Below are 25,118 nucleotides of genomic sequence, written 5' to 3' on the forward strand. Positions count from 1 at the left end.
ACATATACACAAAAGCACACACAAGCACAATCCGAGGCACATAGAAACAGACACGCCTAAGCACAGTCATAGAGATACACATAGACTCAGGTAGTCTAGACACACATACAGCTACACGCATGATGGACACACAGACATGTATCCAGACACAGATCTGAGTGTGTGGTAGACTTTACAAGGGTCTTGGGATGTGGAAGCAGTTTTCAATACAAACAACTGATAAATGTGTACCCGGTGTCTTCCATCCAAGTCCCCTGAACATCCTTCTCTTCCCCTCTTTTTCCTCCCATCCCACCCCCAATATTCTTCTCTATTTTTTTTTTTTTTTCCGGCTGTGCTGTGTGGCATGTGGGATCTTAGTTTCCTGACCAGGGATATTACCCATGTCCCCTGCATTGGAAGCACAGAGTCTTAACCACTAGACCAACAGGGGAAGTCCCTTCACTTTTTTTTTTTCTTTAAAAGAACAGCTTCTTCTTAGCTTCCTAATCTCCAGCTCTGCTCTGGATGTTGCCTCACGTGTCTCTTCTCTCACAGACATGCTCTGCTAAGGAACAGACCTTCCAATCTGGCCTCTTCCTCTCAGATCAGATTTTGTGAAGGAAAAGAGCAGCAGAGAGATTGATTTCACCACTGATGTGAAATATGTCCCATGCCCTCACACAACCTTACTATACTGTCTTTGTCTGTCCTGGCCACTATAACAAAAATACCATAAACTGGGAGGCTCCCAAACATTTACTGCTCACAGTTCAGAAGTCTGGAAGTCCAAGATCAAGGTGCTGGCTGATTCAGTGTCTGGTGACAGCCCACTTCCAGATTCACAGACACGGACTTCTCACTGTGCCCTCACGTGGTGAAAGGCGTGGGGGAGCATAACAGGGTCTCTGTTATCAGGGCACTAATCACCTCCATTGGGGCTCCACCCTCATGACCTAGTCACCTCCCAAAGGCCCACTCCCTAACAGCATCCCACTGAGGGTTAGTTTCAGTGTATGAATTTGGGAAGCAGGGGAGACATGCACAGCACATGATTATACTCTGTTGTCACATTTTGTGGGGGTGGGGGTTGGCCTGGTGGTAGAGGTGCTGATGGTTTTATTCACCAGCACTGAGTAGGGGTATTGGGATGACCAATGTGAAACGCAGTGGTAGTTGCAGTGATGGAGGATGCCGTGGATTTAGGGTTCTCTTCCAAATCAACTTAGGATTCTCTTCCAAGTCCTGGTGGTCGGTGCCCCATCTCCTCAAACACCCAAGCTCTCTGCCGGCTCAGGGTTTTGTACATGGTGTCCCCTCTGCTTGGGGTTCTTCTCCATTTTTAGTGTGTTTATCTCCTTCTCATCCTTTGTAATTAGTAAATATTTGGAGGGAAATACTTTGAGACCATCCTGTTTCTCCTCACACTTTTGCCTGGTTAAATTTTAGTATCCGTCTGTGGACTTTACCTGAGGAAATTATTACTGTGGTATTCTTTTTTTTTTTTTTTTAACAAGGAGTTTAGTTTAATTTTCTCTGGGTATTTGCAAAACACTTAGGGCCAACATAGAGGAAAAGAAAAAAAATGAAACAAAACCTCCTGTGAAAAAAATTATACTTACAAAAGCAAAGCCTGAGAGGGATTAGTGCCTTAGCCCCTTGAAGCTATAGCCACTCTGATTGGTCCAAGAAAGTGAATAGATACTGGGAGGCTACAACAGGAGGAAAGACAATGAGAAATCACTGGGGGAGAGGGCCTTGTAGTGGGCCTCAAGGGGGAACTAGAGGCTGGGGAGTGGGTCTGGGTGGAAGGAAGGTTCCCCGCTGGTAGCTGTAGGGTGGAGGTTGTGGAGGGCCAATGTATCCGTCAGTGGAGGAGGTCCACGCATACCATGCAGAGGCATAGGACCTGAGTGACCCATGGGAGAACCAAACAGAGGCCCTCGGGGCTGGGGGGTCCTTGCCCACTGGAGCAGGTCCAGGATGAGGCATTCCAGATGGTGGTCAAGGTGGTGGCTGCCCCCCAGAGCCAGGGGGCCCAGCGTGGGGGTGCCCTAAGCCATGAGGGCCATGGTGGGCCAGCTGCCTCTAAGACATCTCTGGATGGGGCATCCCACCCAGTAGGAATGGGTGAGGATGTGAGTGTCTGTGTCCAGGATATCCAGCTCCTGTGGTTCCTGCTGACTGGGGGCCATGTCCTCCAGCCCCAGCAGGCATAGGTGGTGGTGGCATGGCTGGGGGTATCTCAGGTGGAAGGGCTCCAGGAGGCAGTACTGGGAAGGAGGAAGCATGCCTGGTGGAGGAAGCCCAGACCCCAATGATAATATCACAGGATTGGGAGCAGACAGAGGAGGGGTTGCATCTGCAAACAGCTGATGAGGGCGGTCAGCCTGGGAGAGTGGGTTCTGTGCTGCCAGAAGTTGTTCAGTGCCTGAGCCATGACGCTCGCCCTTGGAGTCCTTGAATGCGTGGGACACAGTGATTAGGTGGTTACAGAGGTACTGCCTGTTCATGGCCTTAATCGCTGCATCCACAACATCACATGAGACAAAATTAATAACGGCATAACCTTTGGAGTTGCCTGTGTCAGGGTTCCGCATAATCCTGGGGGTTTGTAAGATGACCCCAAAGGTGCTAAAGGTATCATAAAGCAACTTACCAATCTGTGGGTCCAGGTTCCCAATGAAAATGTTGGCTCCCACATCCAGCTTTTTGCTGTGAGCTGATGCCTTATTCACCCTTGTTGGCTTCCCATAGCGTTTGATCATGTTCATGATCTTAATGGCATAGTCAGCATTTTTCTCACTCAAGAATTCCACAAAGCCGTAGCCTTGGTGCTGCCCCACAGTGACGCTATCCTTTGCCATATTCGTGTTCACTACTAGCCCTGCCTGGAGAAATAGTTCCCACAGCAGTGGTTCTCTAATCTTCTCATCGGGGCCCCCCACGTACACAGCGGCATCCTGGTTCCACTCAGAGATCGGCTGACTGCCATGGCAAAAACCCTCCCACCATTTCCAGGCAGTGATCCCACCCCTGACTATTACTGTGGTATTCTAGTGGTGGTTTTTTATCTCCCTCATTCTTTCTACATTTATTAATTGTAATTCATCTTTAAGGTAAGACTCCCTTCCTTCCATCAGTATGGACTCATGGGTATTTATTTTATTCTATGGCTTATAATCCAATACTATCATTATTTTGTTGCTCCGATCATTCCAGCTTTGACCACTGAGAGCTCCTATATCCTTAATAAGCCCCCAGCCTTTTTTTTTTTTTTTTTTTTTTTGAGCAATTCTCTATTTTCTGGCAATACATGGTGTTCCAGGCTGATCTTGTATTTTCCTTGCTCCAGCTTTGGAATCAACCACTTCTCCAAGGAGCCCTGGTTCCTTTCATTGAAGAATGGTGTTTAGAAACCAAGATCTGGGTGGTAAGTGTGCTCATTGCTACTGGGGATTCTTTGCTTCTAGGTCTTTTCAGTGTTCAGAGTTTGGAGATATATTATGTATACTAATCCAAGAACACACACTTCTATATTTATATTTGTATCTATTTTTTAAAACTTTAGTTCATACTGATACTACTGATTTCAATTCATCACTGTAGGGTCATTCATGTCTCCCTCCTTATTTGTAACTTTCTTGAGTTGTAACTTCATTTGTTTTTTGTAATCAAGGAGCTTGATAAATTGTGTAAAATGTTCCCTTTTCATCCCTGCTCTCTTCTTTTCTCCCCTGGAAATGACCGATGTGAGAATACAATACTGAATGCTAGATGTTGCTGTCAGAAGCTAGACCAAGAGATCAGATCAAATCAGATCAGTCGCTCAGTCGTGTCCGACTCTCCGCGACCCCATGAATCGCAGCACGCCAGGCCTCCCTGTCCATCACCAACTCCCGGAGTTCACTGAGACTCATGTCCATCGAGTCAGTGATGCCATCCAGCCATCTCATCCTCTGTCGTCCCCTTCTCCTCTTGCCCCCAATCCCTCCCAGCATCAGAATCTTTTCCAATGAGTCAACTCTTCACATGAGGTGGCCAAAGTACTGGAGTTTCAGCTTTAGCATCATTCCTTCCAAAGAAATCCCAGGGCTGACCTCCAAGAGAACCCAGTAGAATTCATGGTCCTTTTTAATGCAAAAAGCGCTAATTACACACTTTATCAGCAGTGGGGTGCAGGAGGCTCTGGAATGTGACCTCATTGTTCCTATGAAATGAGTCAGATGGGAATGCAAATTTTATTCAAGCAGCTGTATATCAACATGGTTCTGGAGAGGAAAAAAAAAAAAGTTTGCCTATTTTTTTTCCCCTCTCTGGAGAAAACGCTCACCTTGTGGTCCTCCTACCCTGACCGCCGTCCTTGCTCCTGGAAACCCTTTGCCTCTTGTGGGCAGCCCTCACCTCCTCACTGATTTCTGCCCCCTGCCCCTCCCAACACACAATGCTGTCCCCTTTCCCTCTGACTTCTTAATCTGTATTTCCACTTTCACAGACTTTGTGAATTTTCACTTACATGCACATCCCAGCAGAAACCATTCATGGCTGGGTCTTCAGAACCTTCTCAATCAGAAAAGCCAACTTTACATTTTTAAAAATTTTCTAGTCTGAGGTTTGGTTTTCCTCTTCCGTTCTCTGTTCCTGTTACACGTCGGGTGTGGGGGAATGTTCTGTTTTTCCGTCCTTTCATAACAGCCTGGAGTTGTTCAGCATGAAACCTCAAGGAATTCTTTGCTGAAAACCCGTGTTTTGCCCTCCACCCTCCGAACATGTAGGAAGAGCAAGGGTGGCTCACTCTGATGGCATATGAAGCACTTTTTTATTTGAAACTCAAGAGCCTGACTCTTTTAGCTCCCTCTGGGGAAAAACAAAAGCCTGTTGGAAGTATTATTCCTTTTGGTGTTATCAACAATTACAGAAGCCCACAGGCCTATTTGACTGGGATTCTGCCAATCTCACGGCCAGAGGAGGGAACACCTTCGCAGCGGTCTGGTCTAACCAGAAACGAACCCGGAATGAACCCAGAGGGGGATGATGTCAAGTCAGTGAGAGAGAGCCTCAGTCTAGCCCATATTTTCTTACCTATATCCAGGAAGCCTGGATGAAAAGGTACTGGCAGCCATAGACTTCCTCAAGAGTTGACTAAGCAGAGGGTGCCCTGGATGCTAAGTCATTGCGGGCACTGAACCATCAATGGGACAATGAAGAATCGCTTTCAAGAATTCTAAGGTTACTGTCTGTTCTTGGAAGGAATGCTCAGCAAAGACACTTAGGGCTGTTGGGAACGGAGGAGGATGTGGTGACCAATAATATTAACAATGATAGGCATGGGGGCATGCTGAGTTGTAGTAATAGTAGTAACAAGATGATGACGACAATGGTAACAATATGAAATTGACTGGAAATTAATCCAGTTCTTCCTTATGAGCCAGGCGGTATGTGTACATTTTAAAATTTTGTTTATTACTATTATTTTTTAAAGTTTTGGCTGTGCTGGGTCTTCATTGCTGCATGGGGGCTTTCTCTAGTTACGGTGCTCAAGCTTCTCATTGTGGTGGCTTCCCTTGTCGTGGAGCAAGGGCTCTAAGTCACTCTAGCTCAGTAGGTTTGGCTCACAGGTTCTAAAGCACGGGCTCAGAAGTTGTGGTGCAGGGCCTTAATTGCCCTGTGGCACATGGGATCTTCCCAGACCAGGCATCAAACCCGAGTCCGCTGCGTTGGCAGGCAGGTTCTTAACCACTGGACCACAGGGAAGCCCAGTTGTGCATAAATTTACTGTACACATTGTATCTCATTGAATTCTCACAACTATGCGAGGCAGGTACTGTCATTAGTCCCAATTTTCATCTGAGAAACTGAGGCTCACAAGATATTACAGATGGGGATTGCAGTCACAACACTACAAAGTGGCTAGTTTAGAACCCCAAACCTGCTTCCTGAAATACTTTGCTGTGTGGTCTTCTTTGGCCTGGCTTGTAAGCTGCAGGGCTTTGATTTCCCTGAGCTAGGTATTCAGGTGGTTGTGGCTGAAGCTTTAGCACAAGGGCCCACAATGCTAATCAGACAGCCTCGGGAAAGGAAGTGAAGGGTCCTCCTTCCACAGGCTGCAATCAAATGGAGGAGGCACTTGCAGGGCCATATGTAGTGCCACGCTGTGGGGGGTGGTCAAGCGTGGAGGCTGGGTCCTTCAAACTGAGGATGCAAAGAGTTGGCCAGTATTGGGAGACAGGGTGGTTGGAAGAGAGGAAAGGCAAGCCAGGCAGAGGGACCAGCAGGAGCCAGACCACCAAGGTGTGAAATACAGAGTTGGGTTAGCATGGCAAGTAGTTTGGTGTGGCTAGAAGCTAGGGTTCTAGGGGAAGGGGAAGAGAGTTCTAGATGAAGAGCTATAGCTGGAGAGACAGGCAGAGGCCTTGCGTGAACCAGCTACACCAGCGTTTAAGAAGGCGGGGTCTAGATACAGAAGAACCTGGGTGTTGATTCCAGTTCAGCCTTGTTACTAGCTGTGTGACCATGGGCAATGTTTTAGAACATCTGAGTTTCGATGTTCATATTTGGAAAACAAATAAGCAAATAAACGGAGACAAATAATACCGTATATATTAGGATGAGGAAATAGGGAGTCCAAGTACCCCCATCTTGGGTCACACCATTGATGGATGAATTTGCCAGGATGCACACTTACTTTCTATTACACAGACAACTGTCTAGTTCACGGTGGTTTAGTCACTGAGTTGTGTCTGACTCTTTGTGACCCCATGGACTGTAGCCCTCCAGGCTTCTCTGTCCATGGGATTTGCCAGGCAAGAATACTGGAGTAGATTGCCATTTCCTTCTCCAGAGGATCTTCCTGACCCAGGGATTGAACCCAGGTCTCCTGCATCTCCTGCACTGCAGCTGGATTCTTTACCTACTGAGCCACCAAGGAAGCCCCCCTAGTTCAGAGAGTTCCTAAATATACTCATTTAATGTTACAGATTTCAGGTCACAAAACCATATTTGCATTGTTAACTTTTCTGTCTGTAGCTGTCATCTCTAGTCTGTGTGGCCCTCAAGGGTGAGGACCCTGCCCTACTCTACTATCATACGGTGGGGCAATAGTAACGCAAGGGTCTCAGACTTGCCAGGGCATCAGAATCACTGGGGGGATAAAAGCAGAGGACTGGGCCCCCTCTCAGATGTATTGCACTAGAACCTTCAGGACTGCTGCCTATGCTTTCTTTCTTGTCCATTTGGGGTTTGAACCACAACAGAGAAGTGTTTCTTGAGCAAATGAGAAAATGACTGTACTGTATGTATCGATCAGTATAGGCTAGTATGTGCTTTGACAAACATCAGTTCAGTTCAGTTCAGTCGCTCAGTCGTGTCCGACTCTTTGCGACCCCATGAACCACAGCACGCCAGGCCTCCCTGTCCATCACCAACTCCCAGAGTCCACCCAAACCCATGTCCATTGTGTCGGTGATGCCATCCAACCATGTCATCCTCAGTTATCCCCTTCTCCTCCTGCCCTCAATCTTCCCCAGTATCAGGGTCTTTTCAACTGCCAACAATAATAGTTTGGTTTTTGCTCACATCATGTGTCCATGATGGACAGGCTGGGGGCTCTGCTCAACAGAACACCATGCCAGAAGTGACACATATTCCCGCCATTCACATTCTTTGGCTGGGACTACTCATGTGACTCCAACCCAGGGGTCCAGGAAGTGGGTTCCACTGTGTGCCCAAAAGGTGGGGAGCCAGAGGTCGTGGGTGAGTCATACAGATGACTGCCAGATTCTATGAGGTTGGCATCATTAACTTCATTTACATCTGAAAGTAAGTATTAAGAAGCTTGCTCAAGGCCATATAGCAAATATGGAGCTGAACTTGAGCTCTTCATCTGTTTTTTTTTTTTTTTCCTGGCTCAAGGCCACACTCTTTTTTTTTTTTTTAATGGAATGAGACTGGATGGGGTATGGCATTAAACATAGTGGTTAAAAGTCTGGGATCTGGCTTGCCTCCAGACCTTCAGCTCTGCCACTTATCAGATGTGTGAGCTGGGCAAGTGACAGAACCACTTGGTGCCCTTCAGAGAGACAGTCCAAGGCTGGGAAGGGCAATGTAAGAATGTGTTTCCTGGAATGAAGTGTTTGGGGCCAGGTTGGTGGCTCAGCTAGTAAAGAATCTGCCTGCAATGTGGGAGACCCGGGTTCGACCCCTGTGTTGGGAAGATCCCCTGTAGAAGGGAACAGCTACCCACTCCAGTATTCTGGCGTGGAGAATTCCATGGACTGTATAGTCCACTGGGTCGCAAAGAGTCAGACACTTCTGAGCAACTTTTACTCACTCTCACTCAGGGCTCGCCTGAGTGGGACTGATATTGGGTGGGGGTGAAGGAGGCTGGTAGACAAAGGTTCCCTGGATTTGGGTGGTTCCTGACAGACCCAGAAAAGATGCATGTCTATTCTCCATGCTCCTGCTGCTAAGTCACTTCAGTCCTGTCCAACTCTGGGCGACCCCATAGACGGCAGCCCACCAGGCTCCCTCGTCCCTGGGAATCTCCAGGCAAGAATACTGGAGTGGGTTGCCATTTCCTTCTCCAATGCATGAAAGTGAAAAGTGAAAGTGAAGTCGCTCAGTCGTGTTCGACTCTTAGCGACCCCATGGACTGCAGCCTACCAGGCTCCTCCATCCATGGGATTTTCCAGGCAAGAGTACTGGAGTGGGGTGCCATTGCCTTCTCCGCTATTCTCCATAAGTTGCTTCTTTCTTCCTGCATCATTGTGAATGTTTGGGCTGCATTCACAGAGAAGCCAACTCAGGTTGATTTGACATCATGCATTAGCTCAGGGAGGGGCTTACCCAGGTGGCTCAGTGGTAAAGAATCTGCCCACCAACGCAGGAGCTGCAGTTTCTATACCAGGATTGGGAAGATCCCCTGGAGTAGGAAATGGCAACCGGTTTCAGTATTCTTGCCTGGGAAATTCCACAGACAGAAGAACCTGGTGGGCTACAGTCCATGGGGTTGCAAAGAGTTGGACCCAACTGTGATGAGCACCATTAGCACAGAGAAGGAGATGTCCAGGGCCTTACAGGTCTGATATCAGTCTAGCAGCTTGGTGATGTAGTCAAGGATCCAGATCTTTTGGTTTCTCTGCTGTGCCAAGCAGACTTTATCGTATCCCTCAGTTGTGGAAACCCTTGATGGCAACTGAGATTCCAAGCCAGGCAGGGAGTGTCAGCTACAGGTTCGTGATCTTCAAAGGGAAGAATTCACTCTGGGATCAAAGGTACACAGTAGCTTGGGTCTTTTCAGCAGTTTAACAGTTGTATTTAAAGTCAGAAAGTAACAGAGACAGCTTCTGGCACAGACAACCAGAAGAGACCCACATGCCCAAGACATCTTATTATATACCTTTTGACCTGTTACTAAAAAGAGCTTTTGTAGAGGACTGGACAGTTAACATTAGGTCATTTTGTTTCCCTTAGATCTTGGGAGGTCTAATGAAGGTCAAATGAAGGTCTTCATTACCAATGAAGGTAATGAAGGTCAATCTCCTGACAACACCACGGAGACTGTTCCTATGACTCCTTTATTCTCAATTAACCACTTCCCCAGCTCTCGCTTCTGTTGTGGGTAAACCAGCCATAGATTCCAAATGGCCATACATTCTAAGACATAGGTGACTACATGAATGGGTCCGATGGACTCCCTGCCGACCTGCCTAAGGAATGCTATCAAGATCGAGCTGGTTTCCTGGGGCTCTTTCTTCCAACAGAGAAGGTTCCTCTCACCACGGCCCCAGCGAATCTCTCTCCAAGTCTCATTGGCTCCAGCCAGCTTCGGGCTGTAAGAGGTCAGCGTTCTTGGTGGAAATGCTGACTGATTTAAGCAGAAAGGGGAATGTAATAAAGGATGTTAGGTCTCCCACAGAATCATTGGGAGGGCTGGAGGAAAGAAATTGAGGCTAAGCTTCTAGGAAAAATGCCCCAAACCACACTGCACGCCTGGCCCAATCAGCAACCCGTGAGCCCGCCTGAATTTGCCGTCACCACGACCACCACTGCCATCAGCTCTCATGTGGCTTCTCCATTGGGAGCTCAGCCCTGCAACTGCCACCCCAAAGCCAGTCACTTTGGCCACCAGTCACATCAACAGAAATGAGGCTCAGCTTCACATGATACCTCTGGCCAGCAGAGCCTGTGTCATACCCCTTGTCCTGCTTGCGAGGGAAGCAGGATATTTGCATCCTGATTTCTACACTCCGGTGGTGGGATGTATTCATATGATGTGAGATTTCCTCAAATACAGATTGGCTGGAGGTAATGAGCTTGGATTGCCCAATGGGGAAGGATGGGTATGTGGAAACCAATGGCATTGTCCATGACACGCTCTCATCTCCAGTTGGGTTCTCTTCTCTCCACTGTCCCCATGTGCTCAGAGTATGTACCTGCCTGAGATGCCTTTTTAAAAAATATATAAATATATATTCATTTATTTGGCTGTGCTGAGCCTTTGTTGGGGCATGCGGAATCTCTAGTTGCAGCATGTCTCGTAGTTGTGCCACGAAGGATCTAGTTCTCTGACCAGAGATCGAACCCAGGGCCCCTGCATTGGGAGCATGGAGTCTTAGCTACTGGACCGCCAGTGAAGTCCCTGAGATACTTCATATGGCCCCAGTCCACCCTAATCTCCCAGTTTCCCACCCTCTTCTATTCCTTGCTGAGCCATCCCTATCTCCTATTCCTTGTTCTCTTCTTTCCTCTTTGCCTAGTTCATGCTAATGCACCCTCCAGAACTCAAATTCAAGCCAAGTTCTTTCCTACCCTTCCATTGAGGCTTTCCCCCCACCCCCGCCCCCCGGTCATTTGCTCTTCTTTTTCATTCTATTTATCACATAATATTTCAACATTTATTGGTTCCGTTATTAAATTAACATCCCTCTTCCCTCTAGGCCATCAATGTGATGAGAACCTGGACTGTGTCTTGCTCACAGCTACTAACACAGTAATTGGCACTTAAGTGCTTACGTTTTTATTGAGTGAATGAGCATGAAACAAATCCCATTATGGGCATTTATAAAGTTACTCTTGAATCAAAAACGTTTTAATAGTGCTTTCTGGAAACCACAGGTTAAACCCTTAGAGGTGTAAATATTTTAGAATCACCCAGAATTTTTTGGTCCATCTGTAATGCCCTCCACGGATCCTGTTACATCCATCCCTGCCCTTTGAGGATTAGTTCGGGGTGAGCTGAGCTGTTGTCATTGATGGGAACCTGTGACGTGTCTTGTATCAGGGTAGAAACCTAACCTAGGGTACTGTGGCTGAGGGTGGTGGCAGCTTCAATTCCTATACAAACTTTCCTCATGACATCATAGTACTTATATTAACCCCCAACCTCACAAAATTCTCTTACCAAGTTTCAGCTTAAACGTTTCTTTTTTTATTTTGATAACAACTTAAAAATATTTGGGTGGCTTTTCCTGTATAAGGGGAGGCTTTTATAAAACAGGTTGCCAGTCACCCAGGAAACTGGGAGGGGAGAGCACATCAAAGCTCCAGGAGAGTCTTCAGGTCTCTTTCCACCATCAGGAGGAAGGGTGGGGGTAATTTCATCCACTAAAAAGCAGTGGATTGTTTCAGGTGTGTTAGAAACTAATTTTATTCCCATGGCTGAGCAGATAAGGCCACATCCTCCAAATTGATTTGGAATTTATATTGGGAGATGAGGAAAGAATAAAATAAACAGCCTACCAATGTAATAATAGCTATAATTTACTGAGTGCTTAAGGCACTTTTTGCACATGCTTCACATATATTAACTGGGTGCATATTCCCAACAGCCTATTTACATCTTTATTTTATATAAATGGTATCTGAGATTGGAGTCTTGATCTTAGGAGATATCTAACTTTTCAGCTGTATGAAGATACAGGCTTTTGAGTCTGGAGAGAAACTTGTTGGTCACTGAGGCCAAAGTTTATTGGCCTGGGATAGACTGACTTGGTGGGAACCCCAGCCCTCCCACTTAGCACCTGTATGTACCCTTAGGCCCTTGTTTCCTTATCTGCAAAATGGGAACACATACCTCCCTCCCAATGGAAATTACCTAATGAATGGACAGCACCTGGCACAGTGCTTGGTAACTTGTCACTGCCCATGGTCTGTGATTTCCCTTCCTCTCTTTCATTCATTTCATTCATCAGGTGGATTTGGTGATGTTTGAACCTGGAGGGTATCTATAACCTCTGGACTGCAGTTCAGTTCAGTTCAGTCGCTCATTTGTGTCCAGCTCTTTGCGACCCCATGAATCACAGCACGCCAGGCCTCCCTGTCTATCACCAACTCCCGGAGTTCACTCAAACTCACGTGCATCGCGTCAGTGATGCCATCCAGCCATCTCATCCTCTGTCGTCCCCTTCTCCTGCCCCCAACCCCTCCCAGCATCAGAGTCTTTTCCAATGAGTCAACTCTGCATGAGGTGGCCAAAGTACTGCAGTTTCAGCTTCAGCATCAGTCTTTCCAAAGAAATCCCAGGACTGATCTCCTTTAGGATGGACTGGTTGGATCTCCTTGCAGTCCAAGGGACTCTCAAGAGTCTTCAACACCACAGTTCAAAAGCATCAATTCTTTGGCACTCAGCTTTCTTCACAGTCCAACTCTCACATCCATACATGACCACTGGAAAAACCATAGCCTTGACAAGACGGACCTTTGTGGGCGAAGTAATATCTCTGCTTTTTAATACGCTATCTAGGTTGGTCACAACTTGCCTTCCAAGAAGTAAGCATCTTTTAATTTCATGGCTGCAGTCACCATCTGCAGTGATTTTGGAACCCCCCAAAATAAAGTCTGACACTGTTTCCACTGTTTCCCCATCTATTTGCCATGAAGTGATGGGACCAGATGCCATGATCTTAGTTTTCTGAATGTTGAGCTTTAAGCCAACTTTTTCACTCTCCTCTTTCACTTTCATCAAGAGGCTTTTTAGTTCCTCTTCACTTTCTGCCATAAGGGTGGTGTTATCTGCATATCTGAGGTTATTGATATTTCTCCCAGCAATCTTGATTCCAGCTTGTGCTTCCTCCAGCCCAGCGTTTCTCATGATGTACTCTGCATATAAGCAGGAAGCAGTGTTATTTTCAGAGGGACTGGGCAGGCTTGCAGGGTGGGCAGGCCAGCGTTTGCTGAGATAGATTTGACTGTCAGGTGGGCTGGGCAAGCCCCTGCAGACCCTCATGCAAGGTAAAGGAATAGCTAGAACCTCCAAGGCTTTCGATTTTACAGCAGCTTGTTGGCCCAGACTTGCTAGTTCATGGGACTTTAGTGCGAGGCAGTACTGGGTTCTGGACTAAGATTCAGGTTCAAACCTCATCTTACAGTGGAGACTTGAGCCAATTTCTTCATCTCCTTGAGTCTCCATTTTCTTATGATCTGATTCAGAAGAATATTGGTAGTGACCTTGAAATGCCCTCAATAATTGCTAGCCCGTCTTTTTTTAGAAACAATTATATAAGGTTAAGATTTTATCCCAGGAAGAAGTCACACCTTTCTCGGAGCACCCTAACATCCATGTAAATACATTCTGGTTCTATGTCTTGTGTCCCATCCTACCGTGCTATCATCAAAACGCCACCAGTCTAAAGAGGAGACACGGTCTGGCACAGGGAGGCCTTAGGAAGTTTGGGTAATGAGAGAGAAGCATTTTCCTGACTGCAGCTTTATAAAACCAGAGGGACTGTAGCAACTGCCCTCCTAGGAGAGCTTGAACCGTGGGAGGGAAGTAAAGAAGGGCTGAGATTTGGCGCCCTCAGCGGAAGAAGGAACAGGGACAGGGCCTGGGGATCGTCATGGAGGCGGGAAATCAGGGCTTTGGTTTGAGTAACAGACAACCCCGGATGCCCACTCCTAGCTGCGTGACCCAGAGGTAGTTCTTAACCTGGCCAAGCCTCCGTTTTATCGCCTCTAGAAAGGAGAGCATGGTAATACCCACTTCATGGTGGAACTTGTGAGGACCCAGGAAGTTTTAAAAGTACTCGGTACCCAGGACGCATTCCAACACTGGCTGCAGGGATCACTGTTGTCACTCTGGTCAGAGCTTTTGCAAAGGCTCGAAGGTCCAGGGCCCGGGGCGCGCGCATGCGCACGCGCACCCGGCCGGCCAGGTGAGGAGGAGGCCGACCCGCACCTGGCATTTAACCCTTCACCTTCACGGAGGTGGGCGGGACGGACGCAGGGACCAGGACGCGAGCCCGCCTAGACTTAACCCGGAGGCGAGGGGGCCGCTCCCGAGGAAGGAGTCCAGCAGTTTCCAGGCCGGGGTCCGCGCGCGGCGCGGGGAGGGCGGGGGAGCACCGGGGGGAGTGAAGTCTCGCGAGATCGCGCGCGGCGGCGGCGGCGGTGGCAGCGGCGGCGGCGGTGGCGGCCCGGGAGGTGAGCTGCGGGCGGCGGCGGCTGCCGTTTGGGCTGAGGAGCGGGTGAGAGCGGCGGAGACCGAGGGCCAGGCGGGGGACCCGGCCGGGCGGGCGGGCGGCCCGCGTTTTGGGCGGCCACCTCCGTCGGCCCCGCGGCTGCAGCGGAGTCGCCCGGTCCGCGCTGTCCCGGGACCCGAGCGGGCGCGGCGGGGCGGGGCGGCCGGGCTGGGGCCGCGGGGCGGCCGGGCCAGTCCCCTCGTAGCCCGCGTCCGCTCGCGGGTGCGACCGCGGGGCGCGCCTCAGTTTCCCCCGGCGGCGCGTTGGCGCGGGAGGACGCGGCGCTGCCGGGCGCGGCAACACCGTTCAGTGAGCCTTAATCGTCTGCCGGCACTTAAGCGGTTCCGCTCGGGGCTGCACGCAGAGGTGAAGCGCCCTGCCCAGGGTCACGCCGCTGGGACGCGGTGGAGTCGGGGTTCACACCCGGGCACGGCGACTCCAGCGCCCCGCCCCGTCCTTGCCTCCCATCCTTCTCCCCGCCCCCACTCGCGGGGTTTTAGGGCTCGAATTCTCAGGTTCCGATTGAGCTGCAGAGGGTGTGTCTGGGGGGGCCCCTCTCCTCCTAATTGAATGCAGCATGGCACAGCAGTTTCTTGGAGGAGAGTCCTCGGCCTTTGTCAGCTTCCCCAAAGGGTCCCTGTTTCCGAAATGGACAAAAACTTTTCTTTGGCCCTGTGTGAGGGCAGAAGTGGGCTTAAAAGCAGCAGTGTGTGTCTGGGATAGGATGTCCGATCGAATGGAAGTGGAATATTGGAGCCCAGGGCTTGCTTTAAGCAAAGGAAACTTTTGTGTTTTTTTGTTCGGCACGTGATTCCAGTCTTTGGAGCGGTAGTGCTCAACTTTGTCAGAACCAAGGCCCCTCCCCTTTGCAGCAACTGTTTGTAAAGCCCCCTTTACAGCTCCAATGAAATTCATCAGACATAAAAGCTACCTACGTACGTAATTGAAAACCACTGTGATGCTCCGATTTAAATGTTAGAAATAAAAGAACAATACATGACATGCATTGCCACATCACGTCTAGCACGTTACTGCTGTGCTGCAGACTGGAGTGCTCCTACCTGTTTCTAGTAAATAAGCTTGGGTTGAAGAGAGGTAAAAATGTCAGGAGCTATTTCATACAAGGAAAGGAAAGATTAGAGGTCTAGGTAGACACGGGAGTGGAGGACACCTTAAGTATTGGAGTAACTTATTTAGGATTATGAAGATACACGCCTAGATTGAGTTAGGAGTAAACAGGACAAGACAAAGTACAGACTATCTCAGTCAACATAGAAATAATACTAATATAGCCCTTCCGTGAATGCCAGACTTCAAACAACATTGTAGGGCATCTTTTGTGCCGCAAGCTTTGAAGTACTGCTGCTTTGAGGCAACATGCTGGATTCCTACTGCTTCTCTCTGATAATAAAATATTAGCTAGATTGAAGGGTTTTTGTTTGATTCGGTGGCAGTATCTCACATAGGGTAGATAAGCTCAGTGTCGTGACACTGCAATTGTATGTTGAGTTAATGCTTGGTGTGTGGAAATAGTCACTAATTTTCAGACCCTAGTCATTCAGTCTTAACTTGCTTTAGCTACCTTCTCTTAAATTCCTAGGGTTTTTCCATAATTTCTTGTAAAGTATTTAGTATTATGTTCTGAAGTAAGGCCAGTTAAGGTGATTAATCTGGCTGGTCATTGAACAGTCTCAGGACCAGGATAAATCTTCATTATGTGGATCTAGTCCATGCATTGTGAGAAGTTGGAGCATCTTGGCTCCCAAGCTGTAAATGCTAGTGGTGTACCCCAATCACTTTGGTAACTAAGCATGTCAGAGGACCTCACATGTCTCAAGGTCTAGCTCCATTGAGAGTGCCTCTAAATTGTAAACTCAGTTATAGCAGGGAAGAGGGCAGAATTTAACTGACAGTTTTTGTTGGGAACATTTTTTCCCCTGTTCTTTCTGCATGTGTGCTAAGTCACTGCAGTCATATCCGACTCTTTGTGACAATATGGACTGTAGCCCGCCAGGCTCCTCTGTCCATGGGATTCTGCAGGCAAGAATACTGGAATGGGTAGCCGTGCCCTGTTCCAGGGGATCTTCCCCACCCAGGGATCCAACCCGTGTCTCTTGCGGCTCCTGCATTGCAAGCGGATTCTTTACTGTTGAGCCATCGGGGAAGCCATTCTTTCTTTCTGCTTACTAATATCCATGTTAGAGAATTTGGCCAATACATATTGAACAAGAGTGAAAATTAAAATGAACTATAGTTACATTGTCCTCTGTGCTCCTGATAGGATTCGTTAGAAATTCTGATTTCATTTGAAACTGAGTTAGTCTTACTGCCATGGGGAAAATGCAAATTGAGTTAAGATAGTTCAACTCCAGCTCTTATACAGCTATAGTGTAACAAGATGAATTTCTTCAACTTTTGTTAAATCCACACAGGAAGTTTATTTTTCCTTTCTGTTGGATAGATAAACTGACTTCTTTGCTGGAAGATGTTTGTTGTTCATTTACTTGTTACTTTTGAAAGGTGCTATGGAAACAAACATGTAAGGTTGTTGTCAGAATAGAAGGATGTATTTTAAATTGCCTAGAGATAGATACATTGAATCCTTCCAGATGGGAAAATTATCCAAATTAAGAATGATTACTTTTTATTACTTTGCACAAGCAGTATTATGTTTCAGGGTAAAAAGAGGTCACTCCTTTTTTGTCTTTTTTAATCACTACCTTTTAAAAAAATACTCCTGTACAAAAATGAACCGAGTCATATTATGTGCGTGTTGGAACTTTTCACTGTTTTAGGTATGGGGACAAATTGTTGAGTGAACAAAAATCCATGCTTCTATAGATGAAAATGCATAATTTATTATGTACATATCTCTGAGATTTATAATTAAGCCATTTCATTGATTTTTAAGATGCATGTCTGAGATAGACTCTTGTCTTAAATTGACATGTCAGGGCTTCATTGGCAGCTTTTGTTCTTAGTGTTACACTGAATAATAGTGTGTATGGAAATGATGGTGTCCTAGATGCAGTGAGGTAGGGATATGCGGAAATGTCAGCACTTTGATTCATGTTTAACACCAAAACCTTTGTCCAAAGAATGACTTGCAAAATGCAGATACATACCAGTTCCAGGTTCTTCCATCTAAATTAGAATTCTTTACTTGGAAGATTCCTATAAACATTTCTCCCCCATGTAAAGCAAATGGAGAATTAGTGTTTGTAAGTATAAGAACCATCTGAAAATATGTTTAGAAGGAAACAAACTGCTTGATCATTTTTCATGGAGAGAAGATGGTGTGGCTAATGTTTGAAGTAAAGGTAATCAGACAGTATAACCAGGTGGATGTATGAACGTGCCTTCTTTTTTCTTCCCCCATTCTGAAAGATTCCTACGTCCACTTATAAATGAAAGTTGTCTCAAATGAGACATCCTTAAGTTGAATTTCAACAATTCACTGTTATTTTAATAAGATATAGTGGCTCAGATGGTAAAGAATCTGTCTGCAATGCAGGAGACCTGGGTTCAATCCCTGGGTCAGGAAGATCCCCTGGAACAGGGAATGGCAACCCACTCCAGTATTCGTGCCTGGAGAATTCCACGAACAGAGGAGGATGACTGGCTACAATCTGTGGGCTTGCAAAGAAGTCGGACACGACTGAGCAACTTTGACTTTTTTCACTGAGTGTATTTATTCTGTGTTAAAGACAGAATTTATATGGGAGGCTACGTGGTGTCCCCCAGCCTAGAAATCTGTGTAAGGACCCTACTGAGGGCAGGTTTCATAGGAAACTCAACCACTGAAGACTGCATACCTTCTTCCAAGTGGATTTGAGCTTTTCTTTGTAAGTATGCTCCCTCAACCAGCTGCACACTCGCAGCTTCCTGGAGCTTGTTTGAAATGCCAGCTCTGGGGCTCACCCCAGACTACTGAACCAGAATCTGCTTTTTAATAAGATTCTCCTCAAGTGATGCATGAAGATGTATATCGAGCACTTGGCCAGATCACTGACTCTCAGACTGGGGTGCTTATCACCAGAACTGCTCCCTACCACTCCCAGAGTTTCTAATTCAGTGGGTCTGGACTGGGGTTTGAGAATTTGCACTTTTAACAGCTTCTCAGATAATGCTGATGCTGCTGGCCCAGGGACCATACTTTGAGAACCACTAGGCGAAAGCATCCTCGTTATACTTTTTCTACTCTTTTTTCTGATTTCTTGTCCTCCAAATAGTGCTTTTAGAGATTACTAAAATGTGCTTTAGCTTGATTAAAGAAAAACTTAAAAATTGTCTTGTGTGATTTTTAGTGATGGTCACACTAAATTTGCTTGTTAACATCTAATTCATAGAAAAATTATTTTATTTTTATTATTTTTTAAATTGAAATGTAGTGCTTTACAATGTTGTGTTAGTTTCAGGTGTACAGCAAAGTGATTCAGTTATACATACATACATATATATATATACACACCCACACATATGTATTCTTTTTCAGATTCTTTTCCATTTTAGGTTATTATAAGATATTGAATATGGTTCCCTGTGCTATACAGTAGGCCCTTGTTGTTTATCTTATGTATAAAAGTGTGTATCTGTTAATCTCAAACTCCTAATTTGGGAAAACATTCCCTTTTAATGTGTGTTGGATTTTGACTCTAGGTGATAAGTAGTTCTCTTTCTCTTTCTCCTATGAAGTACATTTTTAACACTTTAAAATTCTTTTTGTATATATAAAATGTTCATGTGATTCAAAAACTAAAAAAATCTATTTTGAGGAGTCTAATTTCCAGTATTGTTTTGGTTTAACATGCTGTCTCCAGCCTTAGAGAATGTTTTCTATTTGTTTCCTATAGATGTCTGTTGTTTCTTTGTGTAGATACAAGCAAATACTAGTATACTGTATATACCCACTCCTTTTATATGTAGGATGCTACATAAATTATTCTGACCCTGTTTTTTTTTTTTTTTCCAGTAGTGTACCTTTAGCATCTTTCCACACTAGTATATAGAAAACATTTATTAACAGATGCAGGATATACTATTGTGTGGCCTGTGCCATAGTTTATTGAAGTTAACCCCCATTGATGGATAGTTGAATGTTTTCCAGTCTTCCAGTCACAGCCTGTGGTGACGTTGTGCACACGTCAGTTCATATATGTGAAGTGTATCTGTGGGATACCTTTCTGGAAGTGGGATTGCTGGGTCCGTGAGCAGTGCGTTTATACATTTTGATAAATGCTGCCCACCTTCAGGGTTGTACCATTTTGAACCCTTGCAGGTATCTGTCTCCACAGCCTCTTGTAATAGGCTGATTTACCAGCCTTTGGATTCGTATCAGTCCAATAAGGTGGAAAGTAACTCATTGTGGTTTTAATGTGCATTACTTTGATCATGAAGGAGGCTGAGCATCTTTTCACATGCTTAAAGGCTCTTTCTTTCTTTTTTTACTTTACAATATTGTATTGGTTTTGCCATACATCAACATGCATCCGCCACGGGTGTACACGTGTTCCCCATCCTGAACCCCCCCTCCCACCTCCCTCCCCTTACCATCCCTCTGGGTCATCCCAGTGCACCAACCCCGAGCATCCTGTATCCTGCATCGAACCTGGACTGGTGATTCGTTTCACATATGATATTATACATGTTTCAATGTCATTGTCCCAATCATCCCACCCTTGCCCTCTCCCACAGAGTCCAAAAGACTGTTCTATACATCTGTGTCTCTTTTGCTGTCTCGCATACAGGGTTATTGTTACTATCTTTCTAAATTCCATATATATGCGTTAGTATACTGTATTGGTGTTTTTCTTTCTGGCTTACTTCACTCTGTATAATAGGCTCCAGTTTCATCCACCTCATTAGAGCTGATTCAAATGTATTCTTTTTAAGGCTGTTTCTTTTCTGTGAACTATTTGTTCATGCCCTTTGCACATTTTTCTTTTGAATTTTTTTCTTAACAATTTCTAGGAATTTATAAAATAGACCTTTGTGATGCAAATTCCAGTTTCCTCAAGCTTGTCATTTTTCAAAAGTTTACTTTAATGTATTTTGGTATAGAGAAGGCTTTAAAGTTTTTTCTTTAAATTTTAAGCAGTTAATATTTTATGGATTTTGAGTCATGAAAAGGCCTCCAAGAATTTGGATTTTGCCCATGTTTCTTTTCTTTAAGGATTTTTTTCCCTTTATGGTTTCATTTTTAAGCTTAAATCTTTGATCCGTTTAGAATTTATTCTGGTATTCAGGGGTGATATATAGATTCAGCTTTATCCATATGGCTACCACTAATTTTTAGCGATTTGTTTCAGAACATTATAGTCCAGATTTCCAAATATATTGGGAGACCTCTCTGGGCTTTCTGGTCAGTTCCATTAAGTCTTTCTGTTCCCGCACAAGCACACATTATTGGATTTATAAGATGTCTTAATGCCTGTAAAACTAGTTTTTCCTGTTGCCCTTCATTTTCCTGGCCATTCTTGCTTGTTTATTTTTCCATGTGAACTTTAGAATCATTTGTCAGTTCCAGAAAAGAAAAACACACTTTAAAAAAGTTGAGATCATGTTAAATTTATGAACTAACATAGGGAGAATTGATATCTTTCTGATATTGAATTTTCCATTCCAAGACCATGATGTATTTTTTTCATTTGTTTGGTTTTACTCCTGACTTCTAGAGCACAAATTTTTCTCATACAGGTTTTTCCCATTTCTTATTAAATGTATTATATGTGTGTATATTTATGTGAATTGGAGAAGGAAATGGCAACCCACTCCAATATTCTTGCCTGGAGAATTCCATGGACAGAAGAGCCCAGTGGGCTACAGTCCATAGGATCACGAAGAGACAGACATGACTAAGTGACTAACTTTCATTTTCATTTCATATTTATATATATGCCTATATATACATATGTGTATGTTTTTATAAGTGAAGTCTTTATCTTTTTTTAAGTGGTTTTGATTGTATGAAGGCTATTTATTTCTGTGTAAGTACAGAAGGTGATATACCTTGAAATTCTAATTAGTTTTTAACGAGCATCAAATTCTGCGGAATCCCTTATCCTTTTTTTGTCTGAAGAGAAAGAAAGCCTTGGAAGTCAGGCTTGCAGTTAAATTCTATAGCTGCATTTATGAGCTCAGTGGACATCTGGGGATCTGTTTGACTCCTCTGAGCCTCGGCTTCCTAATTAGTAACAGGAACAATTCTGGCTTGGTAAGAACATTTGGAGAATTAAGAAGAATGTGAAGTTCATCACTTAGTGCCTCTTCTACCACTGTCACTGCCAACAGCAGCTTGGATTGAGGTTGCTGTTCTCTTTTTTTCTTCCTCTTTCCCCTCTCACCTGTAAAAGAGAAAGACATTGTGAAGAAAAGTAATAAAACAATAGCAGACTTGAAATTAAAAATAAGCTGTGATTCACTCCGAGCAGGATAATCAGTGTCCTTGAGAAAAGAACAAACTCGACCCAGCATTTGAGGCCCCTCCTGCCTCTCTCTCTGACCTTGCTGCTGGTTGCCCTCTCGGATGCTCCCTGACCAGAGGCTGCGTAGCCTTCCCCAAAGGTCCCACGTTTCCTATAATGCCATCCCTTCCACTTAGGATGTTTTGCTACCTAATTCTGCCAGGTCAAACACGTGCTGCCCCGCACCCAATTAAAAACAGGATCTGTCTCCTTGTGTTGCTCATCTGTCCTATAGCTTAGTCCTGATAGACTGAAAGCTATGAGGAGAGAAAGTGTCACGTCCACCAAAGAATGCAGAATACCTGGAAAAGAGCAGACACTCAGATGTTTTTAAATAAGTTAATGGCTAATTGATTTAGATCTTTCTTTGACTCGATGGACATGAGTTTGAGCAGGCTCCGGGAGTTGGTGAGGGACAGAGAAGCCGGGCGTGCTGCTGTCCATGGGGTTGCAAAGAGTCAGATACGACTGAGCGACTGAATTGAACCTGCCTTGTGTCATATGCCTGGGTAATTCTGTCACGCACTACATTGTAAGCACGTTGAAGATAAGGATTATGCCATTTCTCAATAATTATAGTAAAGTAGGGAAAACCATTAGACCATTCAGGTATGACCTAAATCAAATCCCTTATGATTATACAGTGGAAGTGAGAAATAGATTTAAGGGACTAGATCTGATAGAGTGCCTGATGAACTATGGGCTGAGGTTTGTGACATTGTACAGGAGACAGGGATCAAGACCATCCCCATGGAAAAGAAATGCAAAAAAAGCAAAATGGCTGTCTGGGGTGGCCTTACAAATAGCTGTGAAGAGAAGAGAAGTGAAAAGCAAAGGAGAAAAGAAAAGATATAAGCATCTGAATGCAGTGTTCCAAAGAATAGCAAGAAGAGATAAGAAAGCCTTCCTCAGCGATCAATGCAAAGAAATAGAGGAAAACAACAGAATGGGAAAGACTAGGGATCTCTTCAAGAAAATTAGAGATACCAAGGGAACATTTCATGCAAAGATGGGCTCGATAAAGGACAGAAATGGTTTGGACCTAACAGAAGCAGAAGATATTAAGAAGAGGTGGCAAGAATACACAGAAGAACTGTACAAAAAAGATCTTCACGACCCAGATAATCATGATGGTCTGATCACTCACCTAGAGCCAGACATCCTGGAATGTGAAGTCAAGTGGCCCTTAGAAAGCATCACTACGAACAAAGCTAGTGGAGGTGATGGAATTCCAGTGGAGCTATTTCAAATCCTGAAAGATGATGCTGTGAAAGTGCTGCACTCAATATGCCAGCACATTTGGAAAACTCAGCAGTGGCCACAGGACTGGAAAAGGTCAGTTTTCATTCCATTCCCAAAGAAAGGCAATGCCAAAGAATGCTCAAACTATTGCACAATTGCACTCATCTCACATGCTAGTAAAGTAATGCTCAAAATTCTCCAAGCCAGGCTTCAGTAATATGTGAACTGTGAACTTCCAGATGTTCAGGCTGGTTTTAGAAAAGGCAGAGGAACCAGAGACCAAATTGCCAACATCCGCTGGATCATTGAAAAAGCAAGAGAGTTGCAGAAAAACATCTATTTCTGCTTTATTGACTATGCCAACGCCTTTGACTGTGTGGATCACAATAAACTGTGGAAAATTCTGAAGGAGATGGGAATACCAGACCACCTGACCTGCCTCTTGAGAAACCTGAATGCAGGTCAGGAAGCAACAGTTAGACATGGAACAACAGACTGGTTCCAAATAGGAAAAGCAGTACGTCAAGGCTGTATATTGTCACCCTGCTTATTTAACTTCTATGCAGAGTACATCATGAGAAACGCTGGGTTGAATGAAGCACAAGCTGGAATCAAAATTGCCAGGAGAAATATCAGTAACCTCAGATATGCAGATGGACACCACCCTTATGGCAGAAAGTGAAGAGGAACTAAAAAGCCTCTTGATGAAGGTGAAAGAGGAGAGTGAAAAATTTGGCTTAAAACTCAACATTCAGAAAACGAAGATTATGGCATCTGGTCCCATCACTTCATGAAAAATAGATGGGGAAACAGTGGGAACAGTGTCAGACTTTATTTTGGGGGGCTCCAAAATCACTGCAGATGGTGACTGCAGCCATGAAATTAAAAGACACTTACTCCTTGGAAGAAAAGTTATGACCAACCTAGATAGCATATTTAAAAGCAGAGACATTACTTTGCCAATAAAGGTCCATCTAGTCAAGGCTATGGTTTTTCCAATGGTCATGTATGGATGTGAGAGTTGGACTATGAAGAAGGCTGAGCGCTGAAGAATTGATGCTTTTGAACTGTGGTGTTGGAGAAGACTCTTGAGAGTCCCTTGGACTGCAAGGAGATCCAACCAGTCCATTCTGAAGGAGATCAGCCCTGGGATTTCTTTGGAAGGAATGATGCTAAAGCTGAAACTCCAGTACTTTGGCCACCTCATATGAAGAGTTGACTCATTGGAAAAGACTCTGATGCTGGACGGATTGGGGGCAGGAGGAGAAGGGATCAATGGAGGATGAGATGGCTGGATGGCATCACTGACTCAATGGACCTGAGTCTGAGTGAACTCCGGGAGTTGGTGATGGACAGGGAGGCCTGGCGTGCTGTGATTCATGGAGTCACAAAGAGTGGACACGACTGAGCAACTGAACTGAACGATAGTGAAAACTAACGTTCATCGAACATTTTATTATGTCCCAGAAACTGTTTTAAAGTCCGTGATGTGGATAATCTATCATAACCCTCAGCCGACTTAGGAGTTGAGTCCTATTATTAGGTACTCGGGGAAACCCAGGCACAGGGGCTTATGGACTTGCTCAGGAGCAGACAAGCAAGGACGTGGTAGTGCTGAGGCTCAGGCAGGTGTTCTTAATCTAGCAACCCAGCTTTTCACCTGCTGTGAGGTTGACTATAGTTAGGTATAGGTTCTTGAACCATTTAGGGAAAGTTATTCAATTCCACTTGAACCTGCTCACTTTTCTGCCCAATCTTCCCATTTTAGTAACTTCTATTTTATTCATTCTGATTCCTCTCAGACTTGATGTTCTCCGAGATACTTTCTCTGACCACCCTGCCTGGCATGCCGTAGATGTTGAATAAAAAGTAATTTTAACTTTTTTTCTCTCTAGGTTCCCAGTAAAGGTGCTAAGAAAGAATGTGAGACAGGAAAATAATTAAACATTTTTACTGAGGTAAGTTTTTTATGATTTAA

At 45.2% G+C, this 25,118-nt stretch overlaps 1 protein-coding gene and 1 pseudogene across 14 annotated transcripts in view; one reads left to right on the forward strand and one right to left on the reverse strand.

Moving 5' to 3' along the window:
* Positions 1 to 1,639: 1,639 nt before the first annotated feature.
* Positions 1,640 to 2,990, reverse strand: LOC133237962 (splicing factor 3B subunit 4-like; annotated as a pseudogene).
* Positions 2,991 to 3,334: 344 nt separating this feature from the next.
* The window catches only part of MRTFB (myocardin related transcription factor B), a 223,829-nt gene continuing 202,045 nt past the window's right edge, over positions 3,335 to 25,118 (forward strand). For 7 of the 14 annotated variants that reach the window (XM_061401156.1, XM_061401155.1, XM_061401163.1 and 4 more), the window contains exons 1-2: positions 14,352 to 14,441; positions 25,036 to 25,098. The gene's annotated coding sequence lies outside the window, so the exon portion shown is untranslated. Of the gene's footprint in view, positions 3,413 to 14,334; positions 14,442 to 25,035; positions 25,099 to 25,118 lie in introns of those variants that run through there. The other 7 variants (XM_061401159.1, XM_061401158.1, XM_061401153.1 and 4 more) reach the window with 4 other exon arrangements.

Source organism: Bos javanicus, chromosome 25 (assembly GCF_032452875.1).
Source record: "Bos javanicus breed banteng chromosome 25, ARS-OSU_banteng_1.0, whole genome shotgun sequence".
Lineage (NCBI taxonomy): Eukaryota > Metazoa > Chordata > Mammalia > Artiodactyla > Bovidae > Bos > Bos javanicus.